Raw genomic sequence first — 16625 nt, 5'->3', positions numbered from 1 at the left:
CTAACCAAGCATGCATAATCTACTTTGCGAAAATGGCAGGCAGATTACGGTGAAGAACGGGTTCGGCCGTGTTTGCTCTGGCGAGCGAGCGAGCGGTTTCTGTTGCCGTTCCGACGCTGGGAAAAAATCAACTCCGATAACTGGAAATAAAAGCGGACGAGTCGCAGGTATTATTGACCATGCTGAAAAGGAGCGGGATGGATGCACACACAAAAAGAACGAAATCAAGTGATCACCGGCGTCTGCGGAACTTTTTTATTTGCAACGGTATACTGGAATATACATATGTGTGTGTATATGTGCTCGCTCATATTACTCATCGCGTTTTTCGGTTGCGACTGGAAATCTCTCTATTTGCTCGCACAGCATGCGACAATATTTGAAAGCATCGACATTGAATGCTACCTCTCTGGTAGACAAAATTTTGCTGCACGATATTTTCCTTTCTAAGAATATATCAAAGACGAAAGAGGACAATTTTAATTTAGGAGCAAAATTTTATTATATTTGCTCCAGGCACTACCAGGCGGGTAACTCTGCCCCTTTCTTAAAATAAAAAAAAACACGATAACGTCTTTTAAATCTACTGTCCGGTCACAAGACCACGCGCTTTTTGGGATAGCTTCCATACACAACGGCCTTTTCAAACTGTCTCGAAAAGATCGATTGTATAATTTTTTAAAGAAGAGGGTAAATTGATAAAAAATAATATTATAAATAAAAAAATAATGTCTTAAAGAATATTTGAATTTGGCTCGCAGCATTGTAAGAATTCGAGCGATGTTTGGGGGTTGAGTGCGGGCTGATTTGCGCCTAAATTTGATTCTCTTGCATTGCAATGACGAGTCCATTCAGATTGGGGAGGATTGTGGAAGCTTTACGACTCGCTTCTTGCTGTTTTGTACCTTTTCAGTATGCTTAAATTGATTTCACACGGGACGAATGAAGTATCAAATGTTAAATTACATATATTTTTCACAGTTTTTATTTAACTCACAATAGGAGTATAGTTTTAAAAATTTAAATGCCCTAGTGACTTTTAAAAGGAAATAATCAACCATCTTAAAGAGGATTTATTCTGCGAAAGCCTGGAAAATCCTTGTTGCCAAAATGCCTTAAGGATTCATCAGTTGAAGCCAAAATTGACCCAAGTTAGAACTGTAAATTTTTTAGGAAAGTGGCTGCAAAGTTAGCATACTTTTCAAACGGTGAGGACTGTCTCCTTATTTGAAATATTATTTTATTTCAAAACCAAGGGTTCCCCAAAAAATTGTCATACACTGTTGAATATATTGATCTTGACGAGAGGATTTGAAATCTGCCAAGAAAATGTGGTCAAGTACTGTAAATTTTGTAGAAAATTTGAAAAATTAGAATTTTTACTTCCTATTTTGATTGTTGCAAATTGTGGGACAAATTTTATTTATCGATCAACTGCCTACTGCATCCAAAAATTCAAATAACTTTTAATTGTTTCCCAGTTTCAATGCACTTTAAAACTTGAATTGTCTGCAATAAATAAGACAAAATCGCCAAGATAAAAATTCTATAATCAGGATTGAGAGCCCAACCACGACTTTTGGTGCCTGCTGTCAGAAGATTTGAGGGATGGAAAATTCGTGCATCGCACAGCCTCCTGGGCGCATTAAAAATTCAAAGGGAGCAGCGTGATATGACTCTCGGGCGTTGGAAAAAAACGAACGAAATGAGAATGTTGGTGGTGCTTGGCCGGGCACGCCTCACCCTCTCGAGCCGCTGTTGCTAGGCTGTGTGCGTTTGTAATTGCTTTGCACGTACGTCAAGTACACCCAGGAAACCTTAATGCACATCAAAAGAGCCATCACGAAATAACAAGCTCCACGCCAAAAACATCGCGAAACTCTCTACCACATTTCCGCAGCTTCATTTCCCCCAAAAAAGCAGAACTGGAAAAAACATGTTATATATTATCTTGAGGTTCTCATAGATTTGTTATTCAAACCTTTTTACTCGAATTAAAGCCATTTTTAGTTCAAGCTTGTGTCATAAATCATGGACGGACAGCAATCAAAAAAGCATCAGCAATCGGCAAAAGTGTCCTTGCAAAATTGATATTTCATTATCGCCGAGCAGATTAATTTTTGATTACCCTAGCGCCAGTCCCGTGCGTTGTCTGCACTGAAATACGACTGCTTTTTCTCGTTTCAGGACAGCGGAGCAGCGACTAAATTATAGGTTCTAGCTCGAGTCAAGTAAAGGTGAGTCATAAATTGCTAGAGCATTATTTTAATCGTTTTTCCATTATCAGGTAGAATATCAGTCATTTTTATAAAATCAAATCTGTCAATAATCATAAAAGGTGAACTGATTTTTTTAAAGATTTTTATAAGAGCTCACGTTTAAGTTTCAAAAATAAGTCTTATACTGTATAATTATATATATATTTAAATAATCTGTTAACATTTTCAAAATGCAAAATATACATTTTTAAATAAACCAACTCCTCCTTTATACTCTACTAAACATTATTTTGTATCACCTTGCTTCAGTTTTAAATAGGTTCACAACTGACTTAATCAGATTAATTTTAATTGCACTATATGTCTCTATCTTAATTTTTAAAATCATTAAATTAATAGAGAAATGATTATACCCTTTCATCATTCTATTAAGATTGACCTAACAAAAACTGAAAACGATGTTCTAATACTCTCTTAAGTACATGAAATAATAGAAATATTACTTGAAATACTATTTAAAAATTAGACAAAGGCTTAAAATTTCCGAGGTTGCCGTTCAAAATTTTGAGAAAATCGGCTAGAAAGTATGCAAGCCAATCAAGCTGCGAGCATCAATTGTTAATTCGCGATTTATTTTCCAATTTAGTGACATTGAGCACATAATTCGCACACCATTGGATAGATTGCGACAAGAGGGATCAAAATCAAGCGGAAAAATCATTGACAAACTGTTTATAAATTAGAGAAATTTGGCAAAATCTGGAATTCAACTGTTCCTCGGTCTTGATTTCATTATTGCTCGTTTTAGAGATAAACCTGTTGATAAATTTCACAAACAATAAACTCAGTGAACTGCATTCTATAGTCTACAAAGAAAAATGTTCTTCTAATTGTTAGCCTGAAAAGCTCTACTTCGTCTTGGTGCCGTAAAAATTGCGCACAGCTTAACAAGCACCTCAATTTTCACTGTCGAATTTTGATTGTTGTCCTTTTTCTTGATGCAACAAGGAAAATTGCGTTTGGTTGTTGAGCTATGCGCAATTTTCACGGCACCAAGATGACTTGATATCAGAGATGAAAGGTTGTAAGTTGAGTAGATTGGTTAATGTTTTGGGGCAGTTGACGGCAATCGTAAAGCAAGTTTTACATTGGAAATTTTCCCGATGATTTCCACTAATAACTCACGCATTGTTCAAATAATGATCATTATTATTTGTTTATTCCTACTGTCATAGTTACAGAGTTAAAATACATTAAATTAATTAAGACATGATAAGATCGGGCAAACGAATGCTATAGCAGAAAACAAAAGTTATCTCACGCCGCACTGAGCCAACTTTTTATTTTTATTATTATTATTTATCAAAATGGCTTTGCAAAGAAATTATTTTTAAAAAGACGGCTAAATAATGTTCCTGTTTTGATTGAAGGCACAAAATTAAACGCTATCAACCGTGATTTCAAATCTGAAATCATGGATTTAAGTAAGAACGTTAAATTTAAAGAGGAATGATACTGGAAAAGCCTGGAAAATGCTTGTTGCCAATACATAAACTCGTCCCTTAGGATTCAGTTAAAGCCTAAATTGACCTAAGAAGCACAGTAATTTTTCGAGAAAATTGGCTGGAAAGTTACCATGCTTTTCAAATGGTAAGGGCTGTTTCCTTACTTGAAATCCGATTTAATTTCAAAACCAAGAGTTTCCCAAATAAGTGGCATACACCGTTGGACAGACCTCGACGAGAGGAATCGGAATATGCCAAGAAAATATGTTCAAGCACTGTAAATTTTGGAGAAAATTGGCAAAATTTGAATTTTTATTGTAGGAAGGGCCGTTTTTTATTATTGCAAACTGTTGAACAAATTGTTTATCGATCAATTGTTTATGGCATTCAACAATTCAAATAATTTTCAATGGTTGCCCAATATCTTTCCACTTCAAATGCCTCTCTATTGGAAACCCCAGAAAGTTTCAGCCCGTTAATGATCGAAGCCATCGATTTCTTATTACCGATAGCACTCAGAACAACTGATTGACGTTTGACTTTCTTGGAAGTAAGTGAAGACATCACTTACGAGCGGCACGAGACACTTTCTGGTCGAGCGGCCGCGGGAAGGATTGAATTTCGAGATGAGTGGTCGCGGACAGACAATTTGGAGTAGGCCGTTTGACTGGCTCCTGCCTAACACACGTTAACGCAAGAAAAAGAAGCCACCGCGCGCGATTATGATAAGGACGCGTGCCGACGCGAGAGCTGGGGGACCGCGACAAAAGAAGGAAGGGTCGAAGCCAGCTCGCACCCTTAGCCGCAACAAACCCGTCTTAACCCTATCTCTCGCTGCACGGAATATAGGCCTATGCTGCGGGTAAAGGCGAGAAGAAGGGTGAGTCGCTATTGTCAGCCGTTGTCATAATGAGAAAACGTGCTTGGCTCGCGGCCCCATGTCGAGGGTTCTTATTATCATCCTCGACACAATGATAATGCGGTTTATCCTTTAATAATCAGCAAATCTACGTTCTTTGGAGCTGCTGTCATTGAAGGAAAATATCTCCTTTGAATTTTTATGTGACACTTTAATGATGTGTTACCCGATAAAAAAATTACCATTTTTACAAAGGGCAACACGCTAATTAACTTTCTGTGAGCATGTATCACGGAATTTCAAGCAATTCTAGTCATCGTCTTTATTTATTGCAATATTATAAACATTGCTGCCATTTCAGAATAAAAATAGTTCATTTGTCTCATGAAACACAAATCCTCGAAGAAGATTAATTGAAAAGTTATTACTGTAATTTTAATTAATTTCTTTGAAAATTGGGAGTATTTTTTATATTAAAGTTTGGCTCAAGTGAATAAAAAATCACAATTCTGTTAAAAATTTTATTCCCAATGTGATTTAAGCGTTTTTTATAATACTAATAATGGTATTTCACCTGAAAAATCAACTAGTTAACTGTTCAAGCTTTTCATAATTTATTTCTATTTGGGAAGGTATGTTTATTTTATGAAATTACATTCGAGTTTTGATATAGAAAAAGAAGAAAACTACGCTTGGTACAGTTGGGATTCCCAAACACCTCTGCAGCTTTGTCCAAACGCAAATATGAATTATTTCTGTTGAGCCTGGGAAGTTATTTCTTGATATCGACGATTATTCTATTCGCCGCGCATATATAATGTAAAGTTGCTTGTATTTAAGATATCATGTGGAAATATTAAAATTATTTTATGAGTAGACACCACCACCCCACGTAAAATATACTTTCCTAAGGACGAATTACCCCTCTTCCATTTCACAAAATCCTGAATCTAGGAATTTTAACAAATATCGTCGTTAATCGAAAATATTTGCATTAAATTTCGATTTATAAAGATGAAATTCTCCAAACTAATTAAATATGCTGCGTTTAGAGAAAAAAATGCTAATCAAAATCTTCAATCGTAGAGAGTAAAATATGTAAATGCTCGCAGTAAAAAGGCAAATAAAACCATGCGAAATTGACACTATGACATTATGGATGTGCTCCTTCTAATCTAGCTTTAAAATAAATTATTCCGGCAGTGCCAATGCAGTGGGAGATATTCAAGCCTTCCTGAGATCTGTCTTAATGTAAAGACAACTATATTTCGATTTCAAAAAGTGGTTAATTTAGTGACACGAAACTCTCAAATCGCTCAACGGGCTGGTGGGAGGCGCCATGGTTTTTGCACCTTTCCGGTGGCTTTAGGGAAAAATGTCCGGCGTTTCAATCAAGAACTCAGTGCGGACAGGCGAAAAGATTGGGTCCAAGGTCCTCTACGGCCACATAGGCTATCCACTAGGCGGTGAGTTCAGAGCCCACGGGATGATCTTGGGCAGAGACTAAAAATACAAATTTTAAAATACTGTCTACTAAAACTCAAATAAACTGCACACGCAGCCCTACATATCACCGCATCTTCTTCTGGTAGTAAAAGGCTTAGGTTTTTATGATTGTAAATGAAAACGTAAACAATACAACTGAGTACTTTACATTTTTTAAAATATAATTTAAATTTAGGATCGAATAAGATTTTAACTCAATTTAAATATTAAATAAATTGTATTGCAAATTTTATTTTATTTCTTTTTTGTGTCATGATTTAGTTTAATACAAAATTCCTTGTTTTATTTAACAATTGCTAATTAAATGCTATATCCTAAATATAATTTAAATTTCTCTGCCCATTCGGAGTTAGAGTAAATTTTAACAAATCATTCTAATCTATGATTATTTGGTGAATAATTATGAACCGCATATCATAACATGAGTTAAAATCAATAAAAACAGTCCTAACATAAGATAACTCTGGAACTTCTGCTTTTATGGCCGAGATAAAAAATGTATTGATCGAACAGCGTATATCTTCAGCGTCGCAGAGGCCAATCTGAATTTCAAATGGAGGCGAGCAGCTCTGCGGGGCCTGGAGCGAAATTGGCTGAGAGATGGCGACGGGGAAAAGCGGCGGTTATCGGAGTGGCAGGCAGGCAGGCGAACTCGGTCGACGGTGCTCGCTCATTTCTTTGCTGCTGCATGCAATCAACGGAGCGAGCAACCGACCGCCCGACTGGAGATATAAAAATAAAGTGTGTGTGTGTGTGTGCGCGCCGCGAGAGAGTCAGAGCGGATGGAAATTCTGCAGGAGCAGCAAAGGGCCGCTCCTTAATGAGAGGGCGCGCGCCATTCGAATGGTAATTCTCTCATTAGCATGCACACGTTAATGGAGAACATAGCCGGCTCGCTCGCTCACTCACTCACTCACTTCCATTTGGCACACGCGAGCCTTTACTTTTATGGCAAAAAGCGCGCGCCGAGGCTTTGAGCAAAGGCCGCCGCACTGCACCACCGCCCGCCAGCCAACACACACACACACACACTCGCTCTCGAAATAATAAAGTAGTCTTATGGCTGCTCCACACTGTAGGGAATTAAAAAACGGCATTACTTTGAATTTATATTAAAGCCGGCTCGGTGCCAGGGCCAACGCCGCCACGGCAACTCTCTCCGCTTGCGTTTTATTATTTTATTTTCCTTCGCACGGAAAAATTTACGAGCGCGCCTGGGATTAGTGCGCACCAGGATTAGCCCCTTTTTTAAACTTTAATTAAGGATTATTTATTAGCAACGAAAGCGTGCGGCGGCCATCTTGCCCGTCTGATTAATGGAACTGAAGATGTCTGCTTACTTTTTTTAGCCTATGGGAAAATGAATCGACCTGTTTGCAACATCTTTAGCAGAGAGAAATGAAATATCTTTAGCATATTATAGTCTTTCTGGTATCGAAGTTTAATTTGAAATTGCATTTTGAACACAATTTTTTGAAGAAAAATTTGCAGCTAACTATCACGTTTTTATTGTTAACCCTCCACTGTGCCTATTTCATAGCTACTGATGGGAATATAAATCAAGAGAGCTCTTCATTGCAAATTGAAAATCAAAGAAATAATTATTTAAAAAATTAAGTAGTGAATAGTGTTGTTTCAATACCAGCAAAAATTATATTAAAGTATTTTAACAACATTCAACAAGCAAAAAATAATCAAAATTATCCAATTCAACAGTTTCAAAGCCCTTAGTTTTCGAAATCACCAAATGATGGCACCAGCGGTTACTTAAGAAATTAATGCACTTTCGTTGCGTTTAAGACCCAGACCTGCCGCTGTCCAATCTAGACTTAATAAATACTTTCTTTTTCTTTTTTGTAAAATATATTTTTTAGAAAAACATTACAAGTCCAGCCAATTCAGGACGAATTTTCGGCTTAGGCTCGCTCAGCAGCTACATATATCAGCTATTTAACAAAAATATTTGCATATAAACATTTTTGACTTTACAAAATTTTTTTAAAAAAATCATTACAAATAAATAGTCACACAATATCAACCAATCCTTCACTTATTTCTTCACTACATTTATATCTCTAGGTCTTTCAGTTTTTTTATGCTAGAAACAAAATTCAGTCCAGCAAATCACCGTAGAAACGTCAGCAATTATATTTTTTTAATTTTTTTTTACGATTCTACAGCAATTGGCCAAACTGATTTTGGGTTCATACACATGACAAGAAAAAAATTAAAAGAAAAATGCACAGTGGCAGGATTAAGTCTGAAATCGCAGTGGAATTAATCAGTGCCTTAAAATCGATTTTAATCACAGGCGCCATCAAACACAAATGGCTTTCGCCAATGATGAATTCAATCTATCTTAATTCGTTTAAATGTATCGATACAGCTTGGAAAATCTTCTTCCTTGTTCAAGTATTTACAATTTTTTCCAAGAAATGTAACCACAAAAATATCAACAAACTACGAAGAAAATCTTCCATGTGCCGTGGAAATTACCAATTTGCCGGTTAGCACTTCCTCAAGATTGGGTTGAATTTTAATAAAGAGGTATTCGTCGATTGAAAAATAATATATTGCTTTAGCAAACTTATTTTTCCTCGTGAGTTTTTGTACTGCATAATTCTTTTTCAGCGCTACACCTGAGGTCGCACGCAGTATAACAATATTTTTTGTACGCAAGCAGAGTATAGAGACACTTTACTGCCCTCATGATTAATACTCGCATGGTACTTCCATTACTCATATCTGCAAAATTAATGGACGCACGCACAGCTTGGAGATTCTTCATGGCTATTTTATGACAGCATAAAAAATGGAGCACTTTCTTGTCACGCGCTGTCGCAATCTGAAAGCGCAACTGCACACAGCACTCACGTACTAACACTATATGTATATATATATATACAGCCTGTGGTTTCAGTTTGGCGGCGCAGTATTTCCACCCCGAAGCGAGGGACTGCTGCGCTTTTTTGCCAACTGCCGCTGTGTCCTATTATTTATGCCTTTGTGGATAATCTTTACCGAGGGTTAAATATTTCACGAGGGGCTACTCTGACTTCAAATTGGAATTTAATCCATATAGTTTTTTATATTTATAATATTTGGTTGTTACGAGTAATGATTATAATTTAAATTTATCGTTTAAATGGAAAAATAAACGGTCTTATTAAGAAAGAATTTTAACTTTTGTAACCGGTCTTTAAAAAAATTTAAATTTTCGTCGATCATGAAATTTAGACGTTGCAATTTCTTTGCAAACTGTTTAAAGTGACTCATTAAGCCTACAAACTGAATTGATTGTCTCTAAATATTTAATTTTGGCTTTAATCAACAAAAATTAAATTAAACTCCATATAACATATAATTTTTTAAGTTTACAAAATTTCTGTTTTATATTTTGATACCATTGCGTGAAAGTCATCTGTCTAAATCTCTCATTCGTTGCAATAGCAATATATTTTTGGAGCAACAGCATGAAAAAATGTAAGCCGTCCACAATGATTTATTGTCTTCTTAAATCACAAATCATTCCGATTCGCAAATAAAATTAATATTTCCTTTAACCTGATTCAGGTCGAATTAATCTACTCATGAATACAGTATTAATTATGGTAAACATCGAAGCTCTCCACTGCGGATAATCCCGAGGTTGATTGTTTTAGGAGTTAAAAAACTCAATTTCCGATGTAAACTCGATTATCAAGCCGGCAGCAGCATAATTTTTCGTGCGAATGCGGCATCTGCATGAGGCCGTGTGCGTTGGGCTGAAAATCAATCCTTTCAAAATTCCGCAGCACCCAATCTTTTGTTACGCGCGGCTCGCAACACCTCTTAAATAATTAAATCATGGCGAATAATGAAAGTTTTACACTGGCCGTTCCGCAAAAAGCGTCGAACCGACGAGCCGACCAACGCGGCGCAGGCAGCTTTATAATTTGATGAAACAACAAATTTATTTGCTGGGCTAAAATTATTAATTCCTCCTTTTGTCATGGAAATATTTAGGCAAAAAGTGTGCGTGCTCCGTGAATTCGAACGCCGCGCGCGCGAGAGAGAGAGAGCGAGCTTGGGCAATAAATTTAATGGATTGAATAATGAATGAGAGGCATGCGGAATAAAATTTTCGCAGAGAATTTCAACTTCATACGGTTGCAAATAAAGGCGTGCATTAGGGCCGTGTAAAATGTAAGTTTATACTTATTGTTTCGTGTGAATAAATCATTTTAAACTGCCTGGTAAAACGGTTTAATTTTGATTTAATTGCGTTTTTCTATTGACGAGTTCGACAGTTCAGTCACCGAGGAAATAATGCGTCGTCAGGAATAAATTGTTGGATTTTGATGATTTAAAATTATTTAAAAATGATTTACCTTATTGAAGAATGGGAGATCTAAATTTTTCAGTTTAAAAACCACAAAATAGTGTGAACGTTAGAAAAACAAGAATAACCACTTGATATTTTATCGGAAATTAGCTACCAATATCTTGGTAGTTTGCTCTAAAAATTGTAACTCAAGAAATACAAACAATTTCATTCAGATTTGATTTTTTGGTGTATTTTTCACTGCCCTGCTGCGAGTCAACGTGTACGCTGCAAACGGTTTTATTATTTATTCTGATTACAGCCTTAAATCTTTCTCTGTGCTGCAGATTGGCTTTAAAAAAAAACAAACGGACGCCTGCCGCGGTAGCCAGGGTCAGATTAAAATTTTATATTTCTCATATTTTATTTTCTGCCGTGTGTACTTCTCTGTGGCATTATTAATGTAGCACAGCGACGGATGTTGTATGGGAAACGTACACACGCACACAAAATGAAATAATACTCGACGCCCAGCACCAGCACCAGCGCCGGCAACATTTCTATATTTAACAAAAAATGAATAAAACGAGGAGGAGTCAGTGCAGAGGAAATTCCAGCACTTGTAAATATGAAAGAAGAGACAAAAGAATCGCCCCTCTTGTGAATTATTGCAGGGGCTGCAGCTTTGTTGGGGGCATTTTTGCCTGCCTGCTTGCTTGCCCGGCTCTCGAGTGATTTATAATTAAAATTACGGGAAAAAGCGCCGACGCTCCTCCACCTCTCGCCCCGACTTATATCTGCTGCGCAAAAGTAGTAGTCGTTCGTTCTCTCTCTCGCTCTCTCTCGTGATTAATTAATCAGCCGGCAGCGAGGGCAGGGAAAGCAAAAATAGCGAGGATTTTTCCATGCCAAAAGTTGGCAGACGGGGGATTTGCGGGCGGAGGAAAAGCAGCAGCAGCAGCAGAGAGGGCGGCCAGGAAAACATTATATTCAATTAAATTTGCAGCTCTGGCAACGGCCGTAAATATTTGAGCAAGGTATTAGGTTTGCTTTTTACATGAGATTTCACTTTCGCCACATTAACCGAGCGTACACGCCTGGCCTTTGTAAAACTTTGGAATTCATTATGTCGAATTTATTATGATGGAAAATATAATAAATGGCGTGCGCCCAGCCGCTCGCTTTCTCTGCCATTAAAGTTACTCTCCGCTCTCACTGTATAGCCTTTGACGAGAGCAGGGCAAGCGAAAAGTCAACAGACATTTAATATTCCGGATCACCACCCAAAATTATGAAAATGCGCCAATTTGTTTGGCTCAATATTGAATTTACATGATGTGATCTGATGCTCGCATTGCCAATTGCAAATAAACTGCGCCAAATAAGCGTTTGGTAAATATTTTTTAACCTCCTCTGATGGTTTTTCCACTATTCTAAATTTCAAATTAAGCGTTGAATCTTTGTTAGATAATCAGATCATGAATTTCAACAGATTTTCATTGGGTTTGATTATGAAAATTTCGTCCTATGGTCAATACTACATTGGGATGGGGTTCCGACGTCTTATAAAATAATCCGATATAGAATAACAATTATTAATTATTAGGTTTTAAAGTGTCTTGGTCATTTTCTCTTTAGTTTAAAAATTATCCAACTCTAAATCTGGAATTCTACACATTTAGATTTTATGAGTAGAGAAATAAATGAACTTGAACTCGTTAAAGAGAAATTTTCTGCAGTATGCTCCTTATTGTTAAAAATAAAATTATTGCTTTTTCATTCTCTTATCTAAAATTCCGTTACTAGACACAAAATAAACACTCACAAGAAAGAAGCGACAAAGCGAACAGAAAACATTGTGCCAAAAAGTAAAAAAAAAACGTATTTATAATCTAATTTGAGCTCATTCACTGCACTGAGACATATTTCTTCTTATATGAATGTGACAAGAGGTGAATGTATGTGGCACACAGGCCTCATTTATCCATACTACACAATACTAAACGCTGTATTTAAATCACAGATTGGCCAGCTAGGCCGGCTAGATGATTTAACGGCGTGTGTTTTGTTGCGAAAAATGACAATAGGCAGACATCAGCGTTGTTCGGCCAAAGATGCGCGGCGCAAAACGTTTGGAAATCTATTCACAGCAGTGCACACACGGGTCCGCGCGCGCGATGAATGGGTTCATTAAAATGTGGCTAAGAATGCTAAATCACGGTGGCTGCTGCTGCCGCGCCGTTCGCCGGGAATAATAAAAAATGCAGCGCGCAGCACCGATTGTGGTTGTCATTTTTTTCATTGAATCCTCCGTCCGCTTTGGTAAAAGACAAAAGCAATATATTATATCCACGGCACAGAGCAGGGCGTGCGCGATTTTTTTTTCATATTCAATTCGCCAAACCACGCACGAAGCGCGAGCGTTCATTTTCCGCGTGTTTTTTTGCACCCCTGAAAGAATTCTCGCACGCTGGAAACAAAGGAAGACGGTCGGAATTTTTAGTCCAAAGCCAGGAGAGTAACGCCAAAACCATGTTGGCGTGAGATTTATTTATTTATTCCATGTGAGGCATGGAAAATGGATAAGTGCGAACAATCGCTTTGAATAAAAATATAAGATAGGGGAGGAATACAATTTTTTTTGCTCGCGACACCAATCTGTTAATATAATTAAGTATATATACTTTTTTGACTCGCAATTATCGTCATTCATTATTTGCCTCAACAAAAACGTGAACATCATTGATTTAATTTTCTCTCCAATTTAATTTGACGGGGCAAGCAAACAGTATTAATTTATTGCGAAGGAATATATTTTAAAACCGTAAATCTGACAGTAAGTAAAATTTTATAATTAAAAATTATACAATTTTATTTTATAAAAATAAAGTTTAAAAATTTAAAAATAATTGAAATCCTATCTGGTAATAATGTGGGTACTGCGTGGAGAGAAACTCATAAAGTGCCAAAATATCCAGAAAGAATAATATAGCTTTACTTTGTAGGTTAAAAGAATAAGTAAACGCTATTTCCATATTATACAACAGTATTTCATGCAAATATTTATATCAAATAATTTTTCTGCAAGGTTCTTTTCAAATTAATGCAAAAATTCTAATCAAAATCATTTGATTCGAATTTACGAATTTTCAAAACGGAAATAGTTTAGAAAAAACAATACTTTTAAAATATTCAAGCAGTGAGATCTCATAGTTTTCATTGTTCTGTACATTTTAAGAACGTCTTTTTACTCCAATCACGATCAATTATGAACTTATAGTTTAAGGATTATTTTTATAATTGGAGCATATGGAATTTATAGCAACTATGAAAATGCAATTAATTTAATCTAGATCATTCCTTTCAAGATTTAGATTGTCATTAGAATGTATTTTTTCCATTCCAAATCCATAATTCTGCGTCAGAAAAGGGTGCTCCTGCCGGCTTGATTCTTGCGCGCTAATTGTTCATTAAAAATAAAAATAAAAAATGGAAAAGAGGAAGGGCGCGAGAGAGCGGGGACGAGAGCGCGGCGTAATGATAAAGAGAGGATTGCATAAAAAAGAGTCATAAAGGTCTTATCATCATCCAGTGGGCGTACGCAGCAGCTAGCGCAGTGCTCGCGTACCTGCCAGCAGAGCCATGATTAAGCCCACATCCAAATGAGAATATATTATATGCGCGGCGTCCTGTCGTCATCACGGCCCTCAGCCCTCTGCTGCTGCCGCATGTGTGATGTTTAAATTATATTTTAAAATAAAAATGCTGCAACAAGATCACAGGGAGAGAGACCGGAGGAAAGGTTTTTCCTCTCTGTGTGTGTATGTGTACGTACGTATGTTCGTGTGTGTGTGTGATGCGATGTCACAGCGCGCGCGGGCGTGTGTGTGTGTACCAAGAAGAGCAGCAAAGGTCCGGTTTCAAAAACGAGCCCAGGGAGCGTCGGATCGCACAGAGGCACGACAGGGAAAAAGCAGGCAGAGCCAACGCGTCACTCTGTCCGCTACCTTTGAAGATTGCATGCTCAGAATTTTGTTACATAGAGGAAAAGTGACGTGTAACGTGGCTCTTGACAGGCAAAAAAGAGAGCTCTCTCGCCTTTTTCCTCTGACAGCCAACGGCAGCAGCTCGGCAAACACGCAACAGCAAAGAGGGCTAAAATTACAACGTCGAGAGCTGCTTTTTCGCTGCTTTGCAGAAAATTCTACACGCTTACGAACTTCACTCAGCATTTTCGGCTGATTTTGGACAAGCTTTATGAAAAAACTGGTTGACTGAAAGCACAATTATTTTGTTAGCTGCAAATTATTGCACTAAAATTTACTTTTTTATTGAAAATAATTTTAATTGTTGGATGCCATAAACAATTGATCGATAAACAATTTGTTCGACAATTTGCAATAGTAAAAAATGCCCTTCCTACATTAAAAATTCAAATTTTGCCAATTTTCTCCAAAATTTTGAGCGCTTGAACATATTTTCTTGGCATATTCCGATTCCTCTCGTCGAGATCTGTCCAACGGTGTTTGTCACTTATTGGGGAAACTCTTGGTTTCGAAATTAAATCGGATTTCAAGTAAGGAGACAGCCATTACCATTTGAAAAGCATGGTAACTTTCGAGCCAATTTTCTAAAAAAATTACAGCTGTTCTTCTTAGGTCAATTTAGGCTTTAACTTAAACTTAAGGGATGAGTTTATGCATGGGCAGCAAGCATTTTTCAGGCTTTTGCAGTATCATTCCTCTTTAACAATGTAGAAATATTCATTCATTTATTTAAATTATTCACAAAGGAATTTCAGATATTCTGTATAACTATTTCAATTTGAAATATTTATGTTAATTATAAAAATTACGTTGAAAAAAGAATGTTATCAAATGTTTGCTGATCAATCCGAGCGTGCGAAAGCTCTGTTTGTCAAATATTTCTACTAACTCTCGCGAGACGTGGCAGTAATATCTCTAATTAATGCGCACATTCAATAACGCGGCGGCGGGCCAGCTTTTTGTTATTCAAGGGTGTGCTGCTGGGGGTGGGCGCCATTGTGTCGCCTCCATTTCCTTTTTTATTATGGCAAGAATTTTTTGAACCGGCTCCAAAATAATTTCACCCTCTTCCAGTGTGCCGGCTTGATAATGCACAAGGGAGTTTTAAACACATACATACATACTGCTGCTGCTGGCCGGGGGATGCTGGGGATGATTAAGAATGCAGGCAGAGAGCAGGATGGATATAAATGCTGTGCACGCGGGCAAATCCCCGGCCCGACGTGCTCTGTCCGGCCCGGCCGACAACAAGAAAGAAAAATAGTCAGTCAGTCTCTCCGCCGACGCCACTGCCGGCTTTTTTAATTAAAACATAAATAATGGAGGTGCAAAGCGGCGAGAGGGTAGCTAGCTGCCTCTGGCAGCCACCACGGGCCATGCAAGAGTCAGCAAGCAAGCACTTCCTGTCGGAAAAGTTTAAGGATTTGTTTCTGCTGCACGATGAGTAATGGATTCAACTCTTCCCTCGCTTGCTGCTTTTGCATGAATTTTCATGAGATTCTGCAATGCTCCTCGCTTGATTTATATATGATGGAAAAATGGGAAAACTCTACAATCAAGAACCATGAAAAGTTTGGCACAGTTGGGAATAATCTGAAATTTAACTGTTCCTCGGTAATGATTTTAGAAAATAAATAAACTGTTGCTAAATTCCACAAAAAAATAAGCTCAATAATTATTGTTAACCTGTGAAGCTCTATTTTAAGATTTTAAAGACCCCCTGGAGCATAATTTGGCACAAAAAATATTAATTTTGACTTTACACTTGTGAAAATCATGCACTTCAGGGCTCAGGGAGCCTTTCAACAAGAAACTGCGAGTTAGAATAAATTTTTCGTTAGCAATTTTTACTTTTCCTGCTGACTAAATATGAGCAGAAAGTTTTAACGGCCTGGGCAATCCGGCTAGCACGAGTGCTGGGCGCGTTGCCTAACCCACGCTGGCGGAAGCATAATAATAAATGCCTGGCGATCAGACTTTTTTACAGCCGGCTCTTTGCGACGCACCCTCCGATGGGAAATTCCGATATAGACCGTCTCTGCGAAAGTCTACGCCACGGTGGCGGGTCAGCGAAAAATCGGCTCGCACGACGTGCGAGTGGCAATAAAAAATAACGTGCCGCGAACACGGTTGCCATTTTGCACGCTGGCTGGCCAGGCGACCGTGTAACCCTAGGAGCCGCGCCAC

The 16625-nt window shown here is 37.6% G+C and overlaps 1 long non-coding RNA gene across 1 annotated transcript in view; it reads left to right on the top strand.

The window, feature by feature from the left end:
* The window catches only part of LOC135942835 (uncharacterized), a 110978-nt gene that overhangs the window by 34059 nt on the left and 60294 nt on the right, over positions 1-16625 (top strand). The window contains exon 2 of the long non-coding RNA XR_010575132.1: positions 2188-2237. This is a non-coding gene — a long non-coding RNA (uncharacterized LOC135942835). The remainder of the gene's footprint in view (positions 1-2187; positions 2238-16625) is intronic.

Source organism: Cloeon dipterum, chromosome 4 (genome assembly GCF_949628265.1).
Source record: "Cloeon dipterum chromosome 4, ieCloDipt1.1, whole genome shotgun sequence".
Classification (NCBI taxonomy): domain Eukaryota; kingdom Metazoa; phylum Arthropoda; class Insecta; order Ephemeroptera; family Baetidae; genus Cloeon; species Cloeon dipterum.
The sequence above is the reverse complement of the archived record's forward strand: the minus strand, read 5'-3'. Positions and strand labels throughout refer to the sequence as shown.